Source organism: Eleutherodactylus coqui, chromosome 3, assembly GCF_035609145.1.
Source record: "Eleutherodactylus coqui strain aEleCoq1 chromosome 3, aEleCoq1.hap1, whole genome shotgun sequence".
NCBI classification, from domain to species: domain Eukaryota; kingdom Metazoa; phylum Chordata; class Amphibia; order Anura; family Eleutherodactylidae; genus Eleutherodactylus; species Eleutherodactylus coqui.
In genome coordinates, this window is record NC_089839.1 from 153,094,916 (window position 1) to 153,116,255 (window position 21,340).

The 21,340-nt window shown below is 47.6% G+C and overlaps 1 long non-coding RNA gene across 1 annotated transcript in view; it reads left to right on the forward strand.

Moving 5' to 3' along the window:
• Positions 1-6,408: 6,408 nt before the first annotated feature.
• Positions 6,409-21,340, forward strand: part of LOC136621117 (uncharacterized) — a 47,249-nt gene continuing 32,317 nt past the window's right edge. The window contains exon 1 of the long non-coding RNA XR_010791215.1: positions 6,409-6,527. This is a non-coding gene — a long non-coding RNA (uncharacterized lncRNA). The remainder of the gene's footprint in view (positions 6,528-21,340) is intronic.

The following is a 21,340-nucleotide window of genomic DNA, read 5'->3' on the forward strand; positions in this document are numbered from 1 at the left end:
GTGCGCATGCGCAAGGACGGAAGTCTTGCGGGATCTTATGTATCACATTACGTCAGAGAGGAGTAATGGCACATGCGCGGGTCCATAGGCACTACGTCCCATCAAAAGGCACCTGCACTGAGCCACCAGATCACACAGAACAATCCTTGGATCTGCGTTATAGAGCCTACCGAGACATATATAAAGATGACTAATAAGTTCAAGGAATGTGAGCCAGTGCATCAGTTCGGCATAAGCCGACTGTGCAAGTGTATATTCATCACACCCATGCTGTCACATATAAAGGGATTACAATTCCCATACTGCCATGCGTCTGCGCATGCGCAAAACCCTGCTGCAGAGAGGATAAGCAAATGTATGTATGGTTAAAGCAGCCAGTAGAAACACATAACAAAATGTATGCAGAATCTGCAAAATAGATAAATATGTCTAAGTAACAACTAAAATCACATTACACAGAAAATTCGATGTTTAGAAAAAAAAAAATAAGGCCTCCCTCACACAGGGCGTTTGCAAAACGCTGCCTTTTCAGCCCAGCTGAAAACGCTGCCCATTCATTTCAATGGGAGACTCAGCTGAAAATGCCCAAAGATAGAACATGCAGCGCTTTTCAAAGCAGCGTTTTCAGTCCTGTGTGAGCAGCCCCATTGAAATGAATGGGAGCCTTGTACAGCGTTTAGAACAGGGCTGAAAACGCTGCTGAAAGCGCCCTGTGTGAGGGAGGCCTAAGGCCTCCCTCACACAGGGCGTTTACAGAAACGCAGCGTTTTTCAACGCTGCGTTACTGCAGATTCCGCCCCGTTTCAGCAGCGCTGGCATATTTTATTCAAACCTTGGCCTTCGGCAATAGACTTGTGAGTGCAGAGGATGCCCGGATCAGAGGCAGAGACTAGCGGCCGCGACCCGGACTGCAGCAGCTAGGCGAGTATTATTTTCTTTTTTTTCTCTAGCCAGCTGGGGCAGATTTTCGGGGTAGGGCTTCTATTACAAGCTCTCACCCCGAAAATTGGCGAGCGGTTAACGCTGCCAAAAACGCGGTACCAAGTGTTGCCGCGTTTTCAGCAGTGCTAAAACCGCTGCCCATTCATTTCAATGGGCGACGCAGGGCTGAAAATGCCCAAAAACAGAACTTGCATCGCTGTCAAAGCGCAGCGTTGGAAGGCACTGTGTTTTCAGCCCTGTGTGTGCAGCCCCATTGAAATGAATGGGAGTGTTGTACAGCATTTAGCGCTGGGCTGAAAAGGCAGCGCTAAACGCTGTATAAAACGCCCGGTGTGAGGGAGGCCTAAGGGGCTAGAATTAAACCTAGCTGGAGAAAAAGCCATGCATATGTGTATGTATATACAGAATACACACATACATGCATAACCATCCATATAGGAAACGGACAATCTTATGTCTATAAAAGATACCACCCGGCAAAAAACATATTGCTCAATGTTCCTTTTATTAATGAATCACATATACAAACATGTAAAAGAAAAAAAGGTTTTTATTCCAAAACCAAAAAATAAAGAATCAAAAAATAGGATCCAAGGAGGAAGGACGGTAATAGAGAGCCATGAAGGAGGAGGATGAGCCGAAGCTACCAAATGCCACACACTTCAATTTGGGAAGAATATATCCAGAAACTGGAACAAAAATAAACATAAATCAATGAATACATACCACATACCATATATATAGATACAAACTACAATAAAACTATACAGTAAAATTGGATAATCATAGATGTTATCCCAACCAGTTTGTTACTTTACATAAAGGGAGCCGTATTAAATTCCAAATTTAGACCAGTAGGGTGGAGAGCATCCAGATCGAAGATCCCTCTGAGTTCTTTTCTCAGCAGGGATCTCTCCCTATCCCCACCCCTGATATTTTTGGGGACGTGGTCAATTACCTGTTACTTTAACTGACTCACAGAGTGACCGCCCGCTATAAAGTGCTTGTGGATAGGGAGGTCCGTCTTTCTAGTACGAATTGTACTTTTTATCTCCATGGTGGTCTTCCCCAACATAAAAAAGCCCACATGGACAAGAGATAAGGTATATCTAGCAGGAATGGTAAATTTCTTGCCTGTGTGTGGATGATTGCATGTTTTGCCTTTAATCATATTGCAACACGAACATTTCAAACATGGAAAATTTCCCGATTTGGGTTGAGAAAAAAAGTTTGTTGTGTGTCCTAACCTGTCAGAACCCCCACCCCCAGTGACAAGTCTATGTGACAGAACCCCCGGCGACAAGTCTATGTGACAGAACCTCCACCCCAGTGACAAGTCTATGTGACAGAACCCCCGGCAACATGTCTATGTGACCGAACCTCCACCCCCGGCGACAAGTCAATGTGAGAGAACCTCCACCCCCGGCGACAAGTCTATGTGACAGAACCCCCACCCCCGGCGACAAGTCTATGTGACAGAACCCCCACCCCCGGCGACAAGTCTATGTGACAGAACCTCCACCCCCGGCGACAAGTCTATGTGACAGAACCCCCACCCCCGGCGACAAGTCTATGTGACAGAACCCCCATCCCTGGCGACAAGTCTATGTGACAGAACCCCCATCCCTGGCGACAAGTCTATGTGACAGAACCTCCACCCCCGGCGACAAGTCTATGTGACAGAACCCCCACCCCAGGCGACAAGTCTATGTGACAGAAACCCCACCACAGGCGACAAGTCTATGTGACAGAACCCCCACCCCTAGTGACAACTCTATGTGACAGAACCCCCAGTGACAAGTCTATGTGACAGAACCTCCGGCGACAAGTCTATGTGACAGAACCTCTGGCGACAAGTCTATGTGACAGAACCCCCACTCCTGGTGACAAGTCTATGTGACAGAACCCCACGGCAACAAGTCTATGTAACAGCACCCCGGCAATAAGTCTATGTGACAGAACCCCCACCCCTGGCGACAAGTCTATGTGACAGAACCCCCACCCCTGGCGACAAGTCTATGTGACAGAACCTCCACCCCCGGCGACAGGTCTATGTGACAGAACCTCCACCCCCGGCGACAAGTCTATGTGACAGAACCTCCACCCCCAGCGACAAGTCTATGTGACAGAACCCCCATCCCTGGCGACAAGTCTATGTGACAGAACCCCCACCACCGGCGACAAGTCTATGTGACAGAACCTCCACCCCCGGCGACAAGTCTATGTGACAGAACCTCCACCCCCGGCGACAAGTCTATGTGACAGAACCCCCACGACCAGTCTATGTGACAGAACCGTCCCCAGCGACAAGTCTATGTGACAGAACCCCCACCCCTGGCGACAAGTCTATGTGACAGCACCCCCACCCCCCATGACAAGCCTATGTGACAGCACCCCCGGCGACAAGTCTATGTGACAGAACCTCCACCCCCGGCGACAAGTCTATGTGACAGAACCTCCACCCCCGGCGACAAGTCTATGTGACAGAACCCCCATCCCTGGCGACAAGCCTATGTGACAGCACCCCCGGCGACAAGTCTATGTGACAGAAGCTCCACCCCCGGCGACAAGTCTAAGCTGCTGATGTTCTTAAGCGGGAGCCAGCTGGCAATGGTGAAGCCGTTGCTATAGAGTGAGCGGACTGGACTGGAGCGCCACAAGGACCCGACCAGCCGACAAGAGCTACTACGCCGTGTGTCAAGAAGAAGCTGCGAGTCGGCTGGATTTGTCGTATCCAAGGACAACAGATAGGTAAATACAGGGGGGTACCTGATCGAGTCAGTATATATCTTCTCTATGGCTCATTTACAAAGCACACATTATATTAAGTGCTTTGTGATGGCCATACAGAATGGTTGTATGGATGCATTTGTCACGGCGGGACAACCCCTTTAAACCGGGCTCTAACCGTTCCTAGACACCCGTGGTACTAAGAACTGTCTGTGGCTGGAAAAACTGTCACTCCCGTATGGCGGCAATCTGGGCTAGGTGTATATGCGCTGGGGCATCTAAACGGGCACACAAGCAGCAGATTTGTGCGCCCATTCACACGTTTTCACAGCGCCGGCTGGTGCACGTAAATGCCTACGGCCGTGTGATTAAGCCCTTTGATTGCTGTACAATAATGGAAAAGGTTTTCAACCACTTTCTAATGCATTTTGTCATGTTAAACAGCTTTTGATCTATTAACCCCTTAATGACATGGCCTATTTTGGGCTTAAGGACGCAACGATTTTTGGCGGATTTTCATCTCCATTTTTCAAAAGCCATAACTTTTTATTTTTCCGTTGACCCGGCCGTATAAGGGCTTGTTTTTTGCGTGGTGAGCTGTAGTTTTTATCGGCGCCATTTTTGGGTACATAGACTACATAGTAAAACTTTTATTTTTTTTTTCTTTATGATAACAGGGAGAAAAAACGCATCAATTCTGCCATAGATTTTTTTTTACAGCGTTAATCATGCAGCATAAATGACAATATATTTTTTCTGTCAGTCGGTACGAATACAACGATACCAAAATTCTTACTTTTTTTAGGTTTTTCCACTTTTTTGCAATAAAAACCCCTTTTTTGAATTTTTTTTTTCTCTATCGCTGCATTTAAAGTCCTGTAACTTTTTTATTTTTCTATGTATGGAGCTCTGTGAGCGCTTATTTTTTGCGAGACGAGGTGTAGTTCTTATTGGTACCATTTTGGGGAATATACGGCTTTTTTGATCACTTTTATTGCATTTTTTGTGAGGCAAAATGCTAAAAATTAGCATTTTGCCTCTGTTTTTTAGCGTTTTCTTTTTACGCTTTTTGCCATACAAAATAAAAAGCGTGTTCAACTTTTTGTACACGTCGTTACGGACACATCAATACCAAATATGTGTCATTTTATTAATTTTTTACCTTTTTTATGCTAATATTAGAAAAAGCACAAAAAAAGGTTTTTTTTTTTACATTTTTCTTTTCTTTTTTTTAACACTCTTTGAGTCCCTCTGAGGGACTTGCAGCACTGCCTTGCCTTATCGCTTATACAGCGATCATAGGCATTGGCATCAACTTAGATCGCAGCAGGAAAGGGGTTAACAGCGGGAGGAAGGCCCCGATGCTGTTGCAGTGGGAGGCCGGCTATCCCGCTATCTCAATGACGTAAGGGTACGTCATTTTGCAGGAAGTACCAGCCTGCCATGACGTACCCTTACGTCATAGGGCGGGAAGGGGTTAAAGAACATTTAGCATTAGAAAAAGTACAAGTTCTAACACACAACTTTTGTTAATTTAGAAATGTTGTCCTCAGGGCTCCCACACACTGGCGCTTATAAAAGTTCCATTGACGTTTGTCTTAAAAAAAGCGCAATTGTAACAAGGCTGCTGGGCAACCGCTGGGAACCTGTACGCTAAAGGGGAATCTGTACGCTAAAGGGGAATCTGTACGCTAAAGGGGAATCTGTACCTGGTCTGTGGGACTGGTTATTCTGAAAATCTCTCATTTGAAATTAAAGATATTTCAGAATGGCCTGGATAATTATGGACACCAATCACAAGATGCAACACAAACAATATTGCTTTGAACATGAGGTTTTGGTGCTTGGCTTGTTTTTTGGCAGTTTTTATGCAAAAAAGAAACAATGGCAGGTAAGAAAACGTGTGATAACTGATAACTGACCACCCAGCAAACAAAACGTGATGAGAGAAGAGCTGACTGAAGACACTCACATTCCGCAGTCATAGAAGTCAGCCGCACTGTGCAGGGAGAGAGCGAGGGCCGGCGCTAGAGCGAGGCCGCGCGCCAGTCGGAGCACGAGACCGCGCTCGAGAGCCAGCACGAGACTGTGCACGCCGAGCACGAGACCGCGCTCGAGAGCCAGCACGAGACTGTGCACGAGACCGCGCTCGAGAGCCAGCACGAGACTGTGCACGAGACCGCGCTCGAGAGCCAGCACGAGACTGTGCACGAGACCGCGCTCGAGAGACAACACGAGACTGTGCACGCCGAGCACGAGAGCCGGCACGAGGCCGCGCGCAAGACACAGCACGAGACCGCGCTCGAGAGCCAGCACGAGACTGTGCACGCCGAGCACGAGAGCCAGCACGAGGCCGCGCGCCGGTCGGAGCACGAGACCGCGCTCGAGAGCCAGCACGAGACTGTGCACGCCGCGCACGAGGCCGCGCGCAAGACACAGCACGAGACCGCGCTCGAGAGCCTGCACGAGACTGTGCACGCCGAGCACGAGAGCCAGCACGAGGCCGCGCGCCGGTCGGAGCACGAGACCGCGCTCGAGAGCCAGCACGAGACTGTGCACGCCGCGCACGAGAGCCGGCACGAGGCCGCGCGCAAGACACAGCACGAGACCGCGCTCGAGAGCCTGCACGAGACTGTGCATGCCGCGCATGAGAGCCGGCACGAGGCCGCGCGCCAGTCGGAGCACGAGAACCAACACGAGACTGTGCACGCCACGCACGAGAGCCAGCAGGAGGCCGCGCGCCATACACAGCACGAGACGCCGCGCGCCAGTCAGAGCACGAGGCCGCGCTCGAGAACCAACACGAGACTGTGCACGGCGCGCACGAGGCCTAGTGCCAGACACAGCACGATAAGGTAAATGCTGGGGCTTCTGTTGGGATACTTTGGGGAATTACTATTGCTGGGGATATTTTTGTGGGGTCACTGTTACTGGGGATACTTTGGGGAATTACTATTATTGCTGGTGATAATTTAGGGATCACTATAATTGCTGGGGATACTTTTGTGGGGTCACTATTATTGCTGGCGATACTTTGGGGGTCACTAATTGCTGGGGATACTTTTGTGGGGTCACTATAATTGCTGGCGATACTTTGGAGGTCACTATTATTGCTGGCGATACTTTGGAGGTCACTATAATTGCTGGTGATACTTTGGGGGTCACTAATTGCTGGGGATACTTTTGTGGGGTCACTATAATTGCTGGCGATACTTTGGGGGTCACTATAATTGCTGGTGATACTTTGGGGGTCACTGTAATTGCTGGGCATACTTTTGTGGGGTCACTGTAATTGCTGGGCATACTTTTGTGGGGTCACTATAATTGCTGGGCATACTTTTGTGGGGTCACTATAATTGCTGGCGATACTTTGGAGGTCACTATTGCTGGCGATACTTTGGAGAATTATTATTGCTGGTGATACTTTTGGGGGGTCACTATAATTGCTGGGGACACTTTGGGGGTCACTATTATTGCTGGGGATACCTTGGGGGTCACTATAATTGCTGGGCATACTATGGGGGTGTCACTATAATTGCTGGGGATACTTTGGGGATGTCACTATAATTGCTGGGGACACTTTGGGGGTCACTATTATTGCTGGCGATACTTTGGGGGTCACTATTATTGTTGGCGATTCTTTGGGGGGGGTCACTATAATTGCTGGAGATGCTTTTGGGGTGTCACTATTATTGCTGGAGATGCTTTGGGGGTGTCACTATAATTGCTTGGGATACTTTGGGGGTGTCACTATTATTGCTGGGGATACCTTGGGGGTCACTATAATTGCTGGGCATACTATGGGGGTGTCACTATAATTGCTGGGCATACTATGGGGGTGTCACTATAATTGCTGGGCATACTATGGGGGTGTCACTATAATTGCTGGGGACACTTTGGGGGTCACTATTGCTGGCGATACTTTGGGGGTCACTATTATTGCTGGCGATTCTTTGGGGGGGGTCACTATTATTGTTGGCGATTCTTTGGGGGGGGTCACTATTATTGTTGGCGATTCTTTGGGGGGGGTCACTATTATTGTTGGCGATTCTTTGGGTGGGGTCACTATTATTGTTGGCGATTCTTTGGGGGGGTCACTATTATTGTTGGCGATTCTTTGGGGGGGTCACTATTATTGTTGGCGATTCTTTGGGGGGGTCACTATTATTGTTGGCGATTCTTTGGGGGGGTCACTATTATTGCTGGGGATACTTTGGGGGGGGTCACTATTATTGCTGGGGATACTTTGGGGGGGGTCACTATAATTGCTGGGGATACTTTGGGGGGGGTCACTATAATTGCTGGGGATACTTTGGGGGGGTCACTATAATTGCTGGGGATACTTTGGGGGGGTCACTATAATTGCTGGGGATACTTTGGGGAATTACTATTATTGCTGGCGATACTTTGGGGAATTACTATTATTGCTGGCGATACCTTGGGGGTCACTATTATTGCTGGCGATACTTTGGGGGGTCACTATTATTGCTGGCGATACTTTGGGGGGGGTCACTATTATTGCTGGCGATACTTTGGGGGGGGTCACTATTATTGCTGGCGATACTTTGGGGGGGTCACTATTATTGCTGGCGATACTTTGGGGGGGGGTCACTATTATTGCTGGCGATACTTTGGGGGGGGTCACTATTATTGCTGGCGATACTTTGGGGGGGGTCACTATTATTGCTGGCGATACTTTGGGGGGGGGTCACTATTATTGCTGGCGATACTTTGGGGGGGGGGTCACTATTATTGCTGGCGATACTTTGGGGGGGGGGTCACTATTATTGCTGGCGATACTTTGGGGGGGGTCACTATTGCTGGCGATACTTTGGGGGGGGTCACTATTGCTGGCGATACTTTGGGGGGGGTCACTATTGCTGGCGATACTTTGGGGGGGGTCACTATTGCTGGCGATACTTTGGGGGGGGGTCACTATTGCTGGCGATACTTTGGGGGGGGGTCACTATTGCTGGCGATACTTTGGGGGGGGTCACTATTGCTGGCGATACTTTGGGGGGGGTCACTATTGCTGGCGATACTTTGGGGGGGGTCACTATTGCTGGCGATACTTTGGGGGGGGTCACTATTATTGCTGGCGATACTTTGGGGGGGGTCACTATTATTGCTGGCGATACTTTGGGGGGGGGTCACTATAATTGCTGGCGATACTTTGGGGGGGGGGTCACTATAATTGCTGGCGATACTTTGGGGGGGGGGTCACTATAATTGCTGGCGATACTTTGGGGGGGGGGGTCACTATAATTGCTGGCGATACTTTGGGGGGGGGTCACTATAATTGCTGGCGATACTTTGGGGGGGGGGTCACTATAATTGCTGGCGATACTTTGGGGGGGGTCACTATAATTGCTGGGGATACTTTGGGGAATTACTATTATTGCTGGCGATACTTTGGGGAATTACTATTATTGCTGGCGATACCTTGGGGGTCACTATTATTGCTGGCGATACTTTGGGGGGGTCACTATTATTGCTGGCGATACTTTGGGGGGGGTCACTATTATTGCTGGCGATACTTTGGGGGGGGTCACTATTATTGCTGGCGATACTTTGGGGGGGTCACTATTATTGCTGGCGATACTTTGGGGGGGGGTCACTATTATTGCTGGCGATACTTTGGGGGGGGTCACTATTATTGCTGGCGATACTTTGGGGGGGGTCACTATTATTGCTGGCGATACTTTGGGGGGGGGTCACTATTATTGCTGGCGATACTTTGGGGGGGGGGTCACTATTATTGCTGGCGATACTTTGGGGGGGGGGTCACTATTATTGCTGGCGATACTTTGGGGGGGGTCACTATTGCTGGCGATACTTTGGGGGGGGTCACTATTGCTGGCGATACTTTGGGGGGGGTCACTATTGCTGGCGATACTTTGGGGGGGGGTCACTATTGCTGGCGATACTTTGGGGGGGGTCACTATTGCTGGCGATACTTTGGGGGGGGTCACTATTGCTGGCGATACTTTGGGGGGGGTCACTATTGCTGGCGATACTTTGGGGGGGGTCACTATTGCTGGCGATACTTTGGGGGGGGTCACTATTGCTGGCGATACTTTGGGGGGGGTCACTATTATTGCTGGCGATACTTTGGGGGGGGTCACTATTATTGCTGGCGATACTTTGGGGGGGGTCACTATTATTGCTGGCGATACTTTGGGGGGGGGTCACTATAATTGCTGGCGATACTTTGGGGGGGGGTCACTATAATTGCTGGCGATACTTTGGGGGGGGGGGTCACTATAATTGCTGGCGATACTTTGGGGGGGGGGTCACTATAATTGCTGGCGATACTTTGGGGGGGGGGTCACTATAATTGCTGGCGATACTTTGGGGGGGGTCACTATAATTGCTGGCGATACTTTGGGGGGGGTCACTATAATTGCTGGCGATACTTTGGGGGGGTCACTATTATTGCTGGCGATACTTTGGGGGGGTCACTATTATTGCTGGCGATACTTTGGGGGGGTCACTATTATTGCTGGCGATACTTTGGGGGGGTCACTATTATTGCTGGCGATACTTTGGGGGGGTCACTATTATTGCTGGCGATACTTTGGGGGGGTCACTATTATTGCTGGCGATACTTTGGGGGGGGGTCACTATAATTGCAAGGCCTGCATTGATACTCTGGCCTTGGCTACGTGTCCCACCCGGAAGGAGTTTGGTAAGTGATGCTGTGGCAAGCCACCACTATCTAGCTCCCCACGTATGTCAGGTATCCGGGGTCTCCCTATGGAACGCTGCACCAGAGCCTCCGTGCCTACCCGTATTGTATTTTGTATGCAACATAGAGGCAGTAGAACAGGGACCTAGTCCCTCCATGCCCGCCTCTATCACATCTTGTATCTAAGCTAGAAGCGGTACAACAGGGTACTAGAGCCTCCATGCCTGCCTGTTTCACATCTTGTATTTAAGCTAGAGGCGGTACAACTGGATAATAGATTCTGCATGCCTGCCCATATCACATCTTGTATCCAAGCAAGAAACGCTACAACAGAGTACGAGAGCTTAAATTGCCTGCCAGTATCACATTTTGTATCCAAGCTACAAGCGCTACAACAGGGTCCATGCACATCTGCTATCCAAGGTAGGGATAGTACAACACGGTACTAGAGCCTCCATGTCCGCCTGTGTTACTTCTAGTATTCAAGCTAATTTAACAGAGGCAGTGAAGTCCAACTAGTTTGGAAAGAACTGACTATGTGGACCCTTGACCGAAAAATATATTGCTGTCAGTCCACCACTAGGGCTGACATGCCGCCGTTTGGTTTATTTGTTTGATTTCAGTTTTTGCTTATTAAAGGGGTTGTCCCGCGGCAGCAAGTGGGTCTATACACTTCTGTATGGCCATATTAATGCACTTTGTAATGTACATTGTGCATTAATTATGAGCCATACAGAAGTTATCAAAAGTTTTTCACTTACCTGCTCCGTTGCTGGCGTCCTCGTCTCCATGGTTGCCGTCTAATTTTCGCCGTCTAATGGCCAAATTAGACGCGCTTGCGCAGTCCGGGTCTTCTTATCTTCTCAATGGGGCTCCGTGTAGCTCCGCCCCGTCACGTGCCGATTCCAGCCAATCAGGAGGCTGGAATCGGCAATGGACCGCACAGAAGCCCTGCGATCCACGGAGGGAGAAGATGCCGGCCATCTTCACCGGGTAAGTAAGAAGTCACCGGAGCGCGGGGATTAAGGTAAGCGCTGTCCGGTGTTCTTTTTTAACCCCTGCATCGGGGTTGTCTCGCGCCGAACGGGGGGGGGGTTTGAAAAAAAACAAAAACCCGTTTCGGCGCGGGACAACCCCTTTAAGGCTCTGACTTAGTGACCACCTTATTGAGGGACTAATATAGGTCTTAGAATTCTCTTACCACTCTATTGAGGGACTATTATAGGTCTTAGGAATTTTCCTTGTAGGTCTAGAGCTAAAATTTATCAGATGGCTATCCAAAAGGCGGCTAGTCTGGGCTGCTGTGAATATGCCATTTGAGTATCCAGGGACCCGATTGCAAAAATTTTGCCCTCGGGATACTCTTTGACTTAACGGCTAAAATTCTTCTATCTTTCTGTACTCGGGACTATTATCCCTGAGAAAGTATAATTTTTTCTCGCCTAAAGGGTAGAAATTTTTCTTACCTGTACCCTACTCTTATTTCTACCATTGTAGTAGTAGGGTTCTCGTAGTCCTGTCAGTTCATTTATCTTATATGGCGACAATAATCTATTTAGTAATATAATTGTCACCAATGGAAATGACAGTTCTACTCTGACTGATCCCTCTATATCCAGTGTGTCATTTATTTGACAGTGCTGGACATTTTGAGGCTTCATCAATTTTTTATTTTTGTACCACTTTCCGATTTCTGACTGGGAGTCATTAAACCAGTAAACTACCATCTTTTGCGCATTGAAACCCCTGATGAACCCACGTTGTGGGAGAAACGCGTTGGGTTACGCTTATAATTGTTAGCGGTCCGGCATAGACTATTTTCTTGATGTGAATGACGTATACATCACTGAACCTGATCACTGGAGTCTAGGTCACGTCCTGTAACATCCAATTGTCGGACTTATGTCACTTTTTCATCCTCTGATTAGGTTGACGTGTATACAATAGATTCTGATAATCCTGTCAGATTCTGCAAAGAGACCGAATACACTAAATGGCTGAGTCATAACGATACTCAGACTGATCGGTCCATTACTGTTTATGGACAGTGGTATCAATACATTTTTATTGGTTCCACGGGTTTTCCTGGATCTAGATTTATGTGTGTATGTTCTTCCTTTTAGTTATTTCTTTAATAAAAGTTATATTTTATTATATTTTTCGGTCAAGGGTCTACATAGTATTCAAGCTAGAAGCGGTACAACAGGGTTCGCGAACCTCCATGCCTGCCTGTATCCAAGCTAGAGGTAGTACAACAGGATACTGAAGCCTCCATGCCGGTCCGTATCACATCTGCTATCCAAGCTAGAAGTGGTATAACAGCATAGTAGAACCTCCATGCTCTCTGTATCTCATCTTGTATCTAAGCTAGAAGCGGTAAAACAAGGTACTAGAGCCTCCATACCAGCCTTATTCACATCTTGTATCCACTCTATAACCAGTACAACAGGATACTAGAGCCTCCATAGCCGCATGTTTCACATCTTGTATCCAAGCTAGAATCAGTACAACAGGGTACTAGAGCCTCCATGCCTGCCCGTATCACATCTTGTAACCTAGCTAGAGGTGGTAAAATAGGGTACTAGAGTCTACATGTCCATCTGTGTCGCATATTGTATCCAAGCTAGAAGCTGGACAACAGGGTACTAGAGCCTCCATGGCTATCTGTATCACATCTTGTATCCAAGATAGAGGCGGTATGACACCGTACTAGAGCCTCCATGCCCGCCCGTATCACATCTTCTATCCAAGCTAGAAGCGGTAGAACAGGGTACTAGAGACTCCCTGTCCTCCTGTATCACATCCTGTATCCAAGCTAGGAGGGTTACAACAGGGTAGTAGAGCCTCAAGTGCGCCTGTATCCAAGCTAGAAACGGTACAACAGGGCATTAGAGCTTCCATGCCCCCCTGTATCACATCTTGTATCAAAGCTACAGGTGGTACAACAGGGTACTAGAGCCTCCATGCCCGCCTGTATCACAGCTTGTATCCAAACTAGAAGTGGTACACCAGGATACGAAGGACTCCATGCCCGTCTGTATCACATCTTGTATCCAAGCTAGAAGTGGTACACCAGGATACTAAGGACTCCATGCCCGCCTGTATCACATCTTGTATCCAAGCTAGAAGTGGTATACCAGGATACGAAGGACTCCATGCCCGCCTGTATCACATCACACAATTAGCACATTTATATGCAGAGAGGATTTATGAGACAAAGGGGATTGTATTCTTTAAGCTGCATGAATGAGGGGATTGAATTGTTTTAGGTCCCATGTCCACGGGATAATTTATATTTAAAATCTGCAGCGTTTTTCCCGCACGCGGATCCGCGCCCCATAAGGATAGATTGGACACCCGCAGGTAGTTAAAGGGGTTGTCTCGCGCCGAAACATTTTTGTGTTTTTTTTCCATAGGCCCCCCGTTCGTCGCAGGACAACCCCAAAGGATGTGTTTAAAAAAAAAACATATTACTTACCCGAATCCCCGCTCTGCGACTTCTTCCTTCACCAAGATGGCCGCCGGGATCTTCACCCACGATGCACCGCAGGTCCTTTCCCATGGTGCACCGTGGGCTCTGTGCGGTCCATTGCCGATTCCAGCCTCCTGATTGGCTGGAATCGGCACACGTGACGGGGCGGAGCTACGCGATGATGCATAGAAGGGGCGGAGCCAGAACGCCGTTCGTGCCTGGACCTAGGAGAACGGGAGAAGACCGCACAGCGCAAGCGCGTCTAAAAAAGCAAGAAGACATCAGAATTAGACGGCACCATGGAGACGGGGACGCCAGCAACGGAGCAGGTAAGTGAATAACTTCTGTATGGCTCATATTTAATGCACGATGTACATTACAAAGTGCATTAATATGGCCATACAGAAGTGCTGAACCCCACTTGCTGCCGCGAGAGAACCCCTTTAAATACCTGCGGATCTCATTTTTCCCTACAGCCGCGGATCTGCGACATGCTCCATTTTCGTACGGGTCTCCTGCGGGGATGGCTTGTGCAGGCTTCTATGGAAGCCGTCCAGATCCGCGAAACACACGTACCTGAATTAAAACTCACCTGTCGGGACGCTGCGGATCTTCCCTTCGTCGCGGCTGGATCTCCTTTCTTCGGCCCGGCGCATGCGCGTGGCACGCTGCCGAACACATCCGCCGGGCCGAGGAAAGAAGATCTGGCTGCGACGAAGGGAAGATCCGCAGCGTCCCGACAGGTGAGTTTAATCTCATTTTCAGCCTCATGTCCTTAGGAAAGGAGGGACCCGCTGTGGATTCTGCATGGAGAATCCGCGGCGCGCCTGATTTTCCCTGTGGACATGAGGCCTTAAGAGACAATTGGTCTCCTTTCTCCTCTCCTAATTTTCCTCTACAACTTCGACAAAAGGGATTGGGAGTTCATTTCTCTTTGTTAGAAGAGTATGGTATTCTGGTGATACTATCTGGTTAAGTGGTAACAATGGGAGAAAATGTTTCTTGTAGCTCTGAAATAGATAACTTCATCATATAATAGTCCTAGACATTACATATCTGTCCGCACATTTCATCTCAACTTAAGAATCCCCATTTAATGATTAACATAACCAGCTGCTGCTAAAGCGCCTTCATGCAACTTTACACCTTATATTGTGGAATTTTATGTCAGCAATCCCCTTGTATATCTGTATGAGCTCTACTACTGGCAGAAGTGATTCAGGTAGTAGAGAGGTGATCAGCAAAACAAAAGAGCCCTTTAGGCCGGTATCACATGGATGAACTTGTGCAGACAACGATGTGCATAGCCTGCAGATATTACAACCCAATGGGTTCGTTCACAAGCGCATATTCTGAGTGTACAATGGCCTAGTGCAAAAAAAAACAACGCAGCATGTTCTATTCTGCTGTACATTTGCATTAGAAGCCTTGCGCAGAACTCCCGTGCCGGGGAGAGTGGGTGCTTGGCTGTCAGATGACAACTGGGCACTTGCTATAATAGTGAGAACTACAGAAAGCTTTGATTCAGTGCGATCGCGGCACATAGAAGGCTGACAGATGTGATCACAGAGTACCGATGGGTTGCCACGGCACCCAGAGGCTTGAATATAACCTACAGGTCTGCCAGCTACGGTGGCCCATGAGGCTCAGCCTCTGGCTGATCTTCATAGCCATTCTAATACACTGCTATACTGAAGTAGAGTAGTGTATAAGATGAACGATAAACTGAAGATAATCAAGTCCCCTAGTGGAACAAAAAAAAAGTAAAAAAAAAAAAATAAATACATCAAAACACCACCTTTCTACCTTTAGGGTGCCTGTGATTTCGCCGGCCGAAGCTTTCCATAGCACTGCTATGAAAAGCGCCGGCCCCGTGTCCACGAGCGGAGAATCAAATAAACCTTATGCAGCACCGTTGACAAAGAAAGGAGCAGCCGGTGGCTTTCAGAACAGAAATTTTGCTTGAAGACTTTTCAGGCCCCATTGCACAGTTGTAGAGTTCTTGAGCTACCAAAACAATCGAGAACCCCCACAAATCGGCCTATTTTAAAAACTAGACCCCTTAACTAATTCATCCAGGAGTGTACTGCGTATTTTGACCTGACAGTTTTTGAATAATTATAAGCAAAGCAGAAGGAAAAAATTACGATTTTCATTTTTTTGGCAATAGTGTCATTTTAAAAACAGGTGTTTTGGTACACAACCTATATGAATGAAGACTTGCACTCCTAAATGGATCCCCCTGTTTGTCCCGTATACAGAAACATTCCCATTGTGGCCCTAATCTTATATCTGGATGCACAACGGAGCCCAAAATGAAAGCAGCAGCCGGTGGCTTTCATAACAGAAATTTTGCTTGAAGGTTGTTTTAGGCCCCATTGCCCACTTTAGAGGCCTTAAGCGGCAAAAGCGACAGAAAACCCCTACAAATGACCCCACCTTGGAAACTTGACACCTTAACGAATTTATCAAGGGGTGTACTGCATATTCTGACCACACAGTTTTGAATGAATCTAAGCAAAGCAGAATTAAAAAATATGATTTTCATTTTTTTGGCAATTGTGTCAATTTAAAAACAGTTGTTCTTGTACAGCACACATATAAAAAAAGACTTGCACCCCAAAATGGATAGTCCTGTTTGTCCTTTGTTCAGAAACATACCCGTTGTGGCCCTAATCTTTTGTCTGTATGCACAACGGGGCCCAAAATGAAAGTAGCAGCTGCTGGCTTTAAGAACAGACATTTTGTTTGAAGGTGTTTTAGGCCCCATTGCCCACTTTTAGAGCCCTTGAGCCGCCAAAACGATGGAGAACCCACACAAATGACCCCATTTTGAAAACTAGACCCCTTAACAAATTCATCTAGGGGTGTATTGCGTATTTTGTCCCCACAGTTTTTGACTAAATCTTTTTTTTTTTTAAACTCTGACATATCGCTGCGTTTTTTTTCAATGGAACATTCTAATGTTAAAATCGCATCGCACAAAAATCGCAAGTTTGTGCTTTTACGATTTTTGTGTGATGCAATTTTAACATTAGAAAGTCCCATTGAAAAAAATGCAGTCCTATCTCAGCGTTAAAAAAAATGCTAGTGCGTAAAAGCCCCAAAGCAGACTGAAAAAATTACAATTTTCATTTTTTTTGACAATTGTGTCATTTTAAAAACAGTTTTTTTTTTTATACATCACACATTTGAATGAAGACTCTAACCTCAAAATGGATCCATGGATAGGCCTGTAATTGAGGGAACACCCATTGGATTTCAGTGCACAACTGAATAAATTCCAGGCCCAATTGATCACACGCTTGCGCTGTGCGGTTTTCTGTTCTGTTGAATGGGGCTGCTCTGACGCGCTCTCGCCGGAGAGCTGGTCTGCACATGCGCAGAAGACCTCGGCGGCGCGAGCACGCCGGAGCAGCCCCATTGAACAGAACAGAAGACCGCACAGCGCAAGCGCATCCAATGGAAGGAGAAGACAGCGTTAGTCGGCGCCATGGAGATGGGGACGTCAGCATCAGAGGGGGTAAGTGTATAACTTCTGTATGGCCAATATTTAATGCACGATGTATATTACAAAGTGCATTAATATGGCCATACAGAAGTGTATAACCCCACTTGCTGCCGCGGGACAACCCCTTTGAGGTACTATATATACACAGTCTTCTTTGGGCCTCTATAGTACTAACAAGGACCATCCCTTTAAGGCGATTTCCTATCGCAAGATCACTGTACAATTATGTAGATCTCCACAGACATGGATTGCACTTATATAGGCAGCCATTCATCTCCCTCAATAGAGCTAAATGTAGCCAGCACTTCATGGGGACAGAGAAGGGGTTAACCCCTAATAGAAGTCAGTTTATTAGTTGTGGCTTCAGAGAGTAAAGAGTTAAAGGGGTTGTCCCGCGCCGAAACGTTTTTGGTTTTTTTTCAATAGCCCCCCTGTTCGGTGCGAGACAAACCCGATGCATGTGTTGGAAAAAAAAAAACGGACAGTACTTACCCGAATCCCCGCGCTCCGGTGACTTCTTACTTACCTTGCGAAGATGGCCGCCGGGATCTTCACCCTCGGTGGACCGCAGGTCTTCTGTGCGGTCCATTGCCGATTCCAGCATTCTGATTGGCTGGAATCGGCACACGTAACGGGGCGGAGCTACGAGGAGCGCTCTCCAGCACGAGCGCCCCATTCAACACGGAGAAGACCGGACTGCGCAAGCGCGTCTAATCGGGCGATTAGACGCTGAAAATTAGACGGCACCATGGAGACGGGGACGCTAGCAACGGAGCAGGTAAGTGAATAACTTCTGTATGGCTCATAATTAATGCACGATGTACATTACAAAGTGCATTAATATGGCCATACAGAAGTGTATAACCCCAACTTTGTTTCGCGGGACAACCCCTTTAAGGGGCACGGAGAGCTCAGTAAGAGCTGAGGACAGTAGTATAGAGCGGCCGAGGGGAGCTGTCTAGTGCTGATCCCCATGCGGAGTAACGGGGCAGACAGCTGCCCTCCACAATCAGGAATCTCATGCTATATGGGAAGAAATGGAAGGGGGATGTCCAGAAGGACGGTGAAGAGGGAAGGAGGGGCTACTAACATATATAAGTGCTGTCGGGCACTCACTACGGCCGCTCCTGTCTGCCTGATACCATCCTGACGACACGGGAACAGACTAGAAACGCGTCGATGCGGTGACTAGAAGTCTAGATTAGATTAGGTAGTTGGCACATTATCTGCAGCTAGCCCAGTGTAGCCAGCGGCCTGGTACCATCTATCAGGCGGCTACAACGATGCTCACTAAGCTATAGGAAAGCGCTGCCCCCTCAGCATTGGGAGAGATAGCTAGGGTTTCCCCCTTAGATACGGACCATTTACATCCGGTAATAACCCTTTCCTCCCCACTCCTCTATTGGAAGCTGGGGAAAATGCTAGTATTTAGTAAATGCTAAATAGTGCGCCTGTCGTTCTGGTGTCTCTGTATATCCCAAACTTTGGAAACCTATTACTGGTATATTGAGCACAGACACCAGTAGTTAATCTCTTCCTCTCTACTCATTTATCAGAGGTCAAGGAGACAAGTTGTTTCAGCAAAAACAGCAGTATAAACGCTAAAACAGCGTCTGTCATTCTGCTGTCTCCATATTAACCCCTTCCTCTCTATTTATTTATTAGAAACCGAGGAGACTATTTTTGTGCGCGGTATAAACGCCAAATAGCGCACCTGTCTTTTTGCTGCCACTATTTGTCCGCCTTCTGGTGTCCATCATTGGGATAAATATCCCCCTGACATACAAGGGCAATACCTTTTTTATTTCTCCTGCTGGGAATAACAAGATAAAAGAGAGGAATGGGTGTAAGAAAATGGGGTTAAAACATCAACCAAAATAACTGCTCTCAGAAAGGGGTTTATTACAGAATAGAATGGATCCATAAGTCAGTGGCATTTATTGTTGGCGTCCGCAGCAAATAGTGCGCTGTATACTACAATAATCCAGGCAGATCATCCAGACAATCCCCTCGCAGTCTGTATAATGAGGGACAACAAAACAAAAGGCTCTTAGATGTAAAAAGCAAGTGCCTTCCTCTCCAGCCAATCAGGAGGCTGGAATCGGCACACATGACGGGAGCGGAGCTACGCGATGACGCATAGAAGGGGCGGGGCCAAAACGCCGCTGCTGCCGGACAGACCCGAAGGTAGAAGACCCTACTGCGCAAGCGCGTCTAATCGGGCGATTAGACGCTGAAGTTAGACGGAGCCATGGAGACGGGGACGCCAGCGCAGGGAAGGTAAGTGAATAACTTCTGTATGGCTCATATTTAATGCACGATGTATATTACAAAGTGCATTAATATGGCCATACAGAAGTACTTAACCCCACTTGCTTTCGCGAGACAACCCCTTTAAGGACAAAGCGATTTTCATCATTGCATTGCAAGAGCCATAACTCGTTGACATAGCCGTATGAAGGCTTGTTTTGGGGTTTTTTTTCGCTACGAGTTACTTTAGTGTCAGTATATTTTAATGACAACACTCTGGGGTACATATGATGTGTGGTGTAACTTTTATTACATTTTTTTAGGGGGGAGAAGGAAAAAATGTCCGAAAATTCTACCATTGTTTTTGGTTTTTGTTCTTATGGCGTTCACGGTTTAGTAAAAATCAGCACGATTATTGAGATGCCAAGTTATAAAGATTTAAAAAATAAAAAAAAATCGTTTTGCTACCTTTTGTACAGTAAAAACATGTTTTTAAAGAAAGACAATTGAATCTGCATCACCGCATTATAAGATCAATAGCATTTTTATTTATTCTGTCAACTGAGCTATGTGGGGGCTTGTTTTTTTGCAGGAAGGGTTGTCGTTTTTATTGGTGCCACTTTGAGGTACATGTGACTTTTGGATTCCTTTTTAGTAAGTTATTTTTTTCTTTAACCCCCTTAACACTGCAGGGCGTACAGTTACCTCCTGCAGCTTCGGGGTATGTATGAAGAGAGATCACAGGGCGATCGCTGTATATATCACAGCTGCCGGCTGTTTCTTACAGCCGGCAACTGCACGCAACCGCTCCGATAAGCCGCCTGTCGGAGCTATTAACCCTTTAAATGCCACTATCAATTTTGACGGCGGCATTTAAATTCCCTGACTGATGTTCCGGGGTCCTGTAAGTCCCCCCGCTATTAGATCACCGAGTGTCAAGGCCCCAGGGCTGTCATAGATTACCTATGAAGTCCTGCTCGTGGAATGGCTTGATAGAATACCTGTCAGATTGCTGTATAATTAAAGAAAACACTCAAGCTCAAAAGCCGGCAGAGGGGGTACACAGGCAGGAGGTCAGAACTGCAATGGGGGCTTTGTCACAATGTCTTATGAGACCGATTTCTTATGCATCCTCCATGATGGTGGGATGCCTAATGTTTCTGGGAGTGGCAGGTGATTGGAGGGTAGAGAATAGGGGAGCGGGCACTGGTGGGGGAAACCAGGGGGCAGTGTGCAGCGTGGGCACAGTAATGCAATCTGAGCGGCTCCAGCAACAAGTGGGTAGGGGGAGTGGCGGCGATCCGCCATGACAGAATGATTGAGAAATAAAGATTTGTGTTTTCAATTGGCCAAGTCAGAGTCCGGACCTGAACTCTGACAAGATGTTGTGGATGGCGTGAAGAGGGCACGCAGGCCGCCTCACATATATTGGTGAACTGCAGTATATTTGTAGGGAGATTCACATGGAGGGGAGCGCGATATGGGGACGTGATTCACGGCCGCATATCGTCCTTGCTTGTGGGAAGTTAATCCAAGGGTTTCAATGGGTTCTTTCACGTGGCATGCTGTGTTGTCCTGCTCATGTGTGCTGGAAAAGAACGCCTCAGAAGAGCGGGCCTGATTTGGGTTTGTGAAAAGATGACCAAGTTTAATACATGTCTATTGTCTGCGCTGACCTGTATTTGTTCCGTGTGTCATGTGTTATGTGTGTCGTGTGTTTGTTTTTTTTTATGCACATAGAAAACGA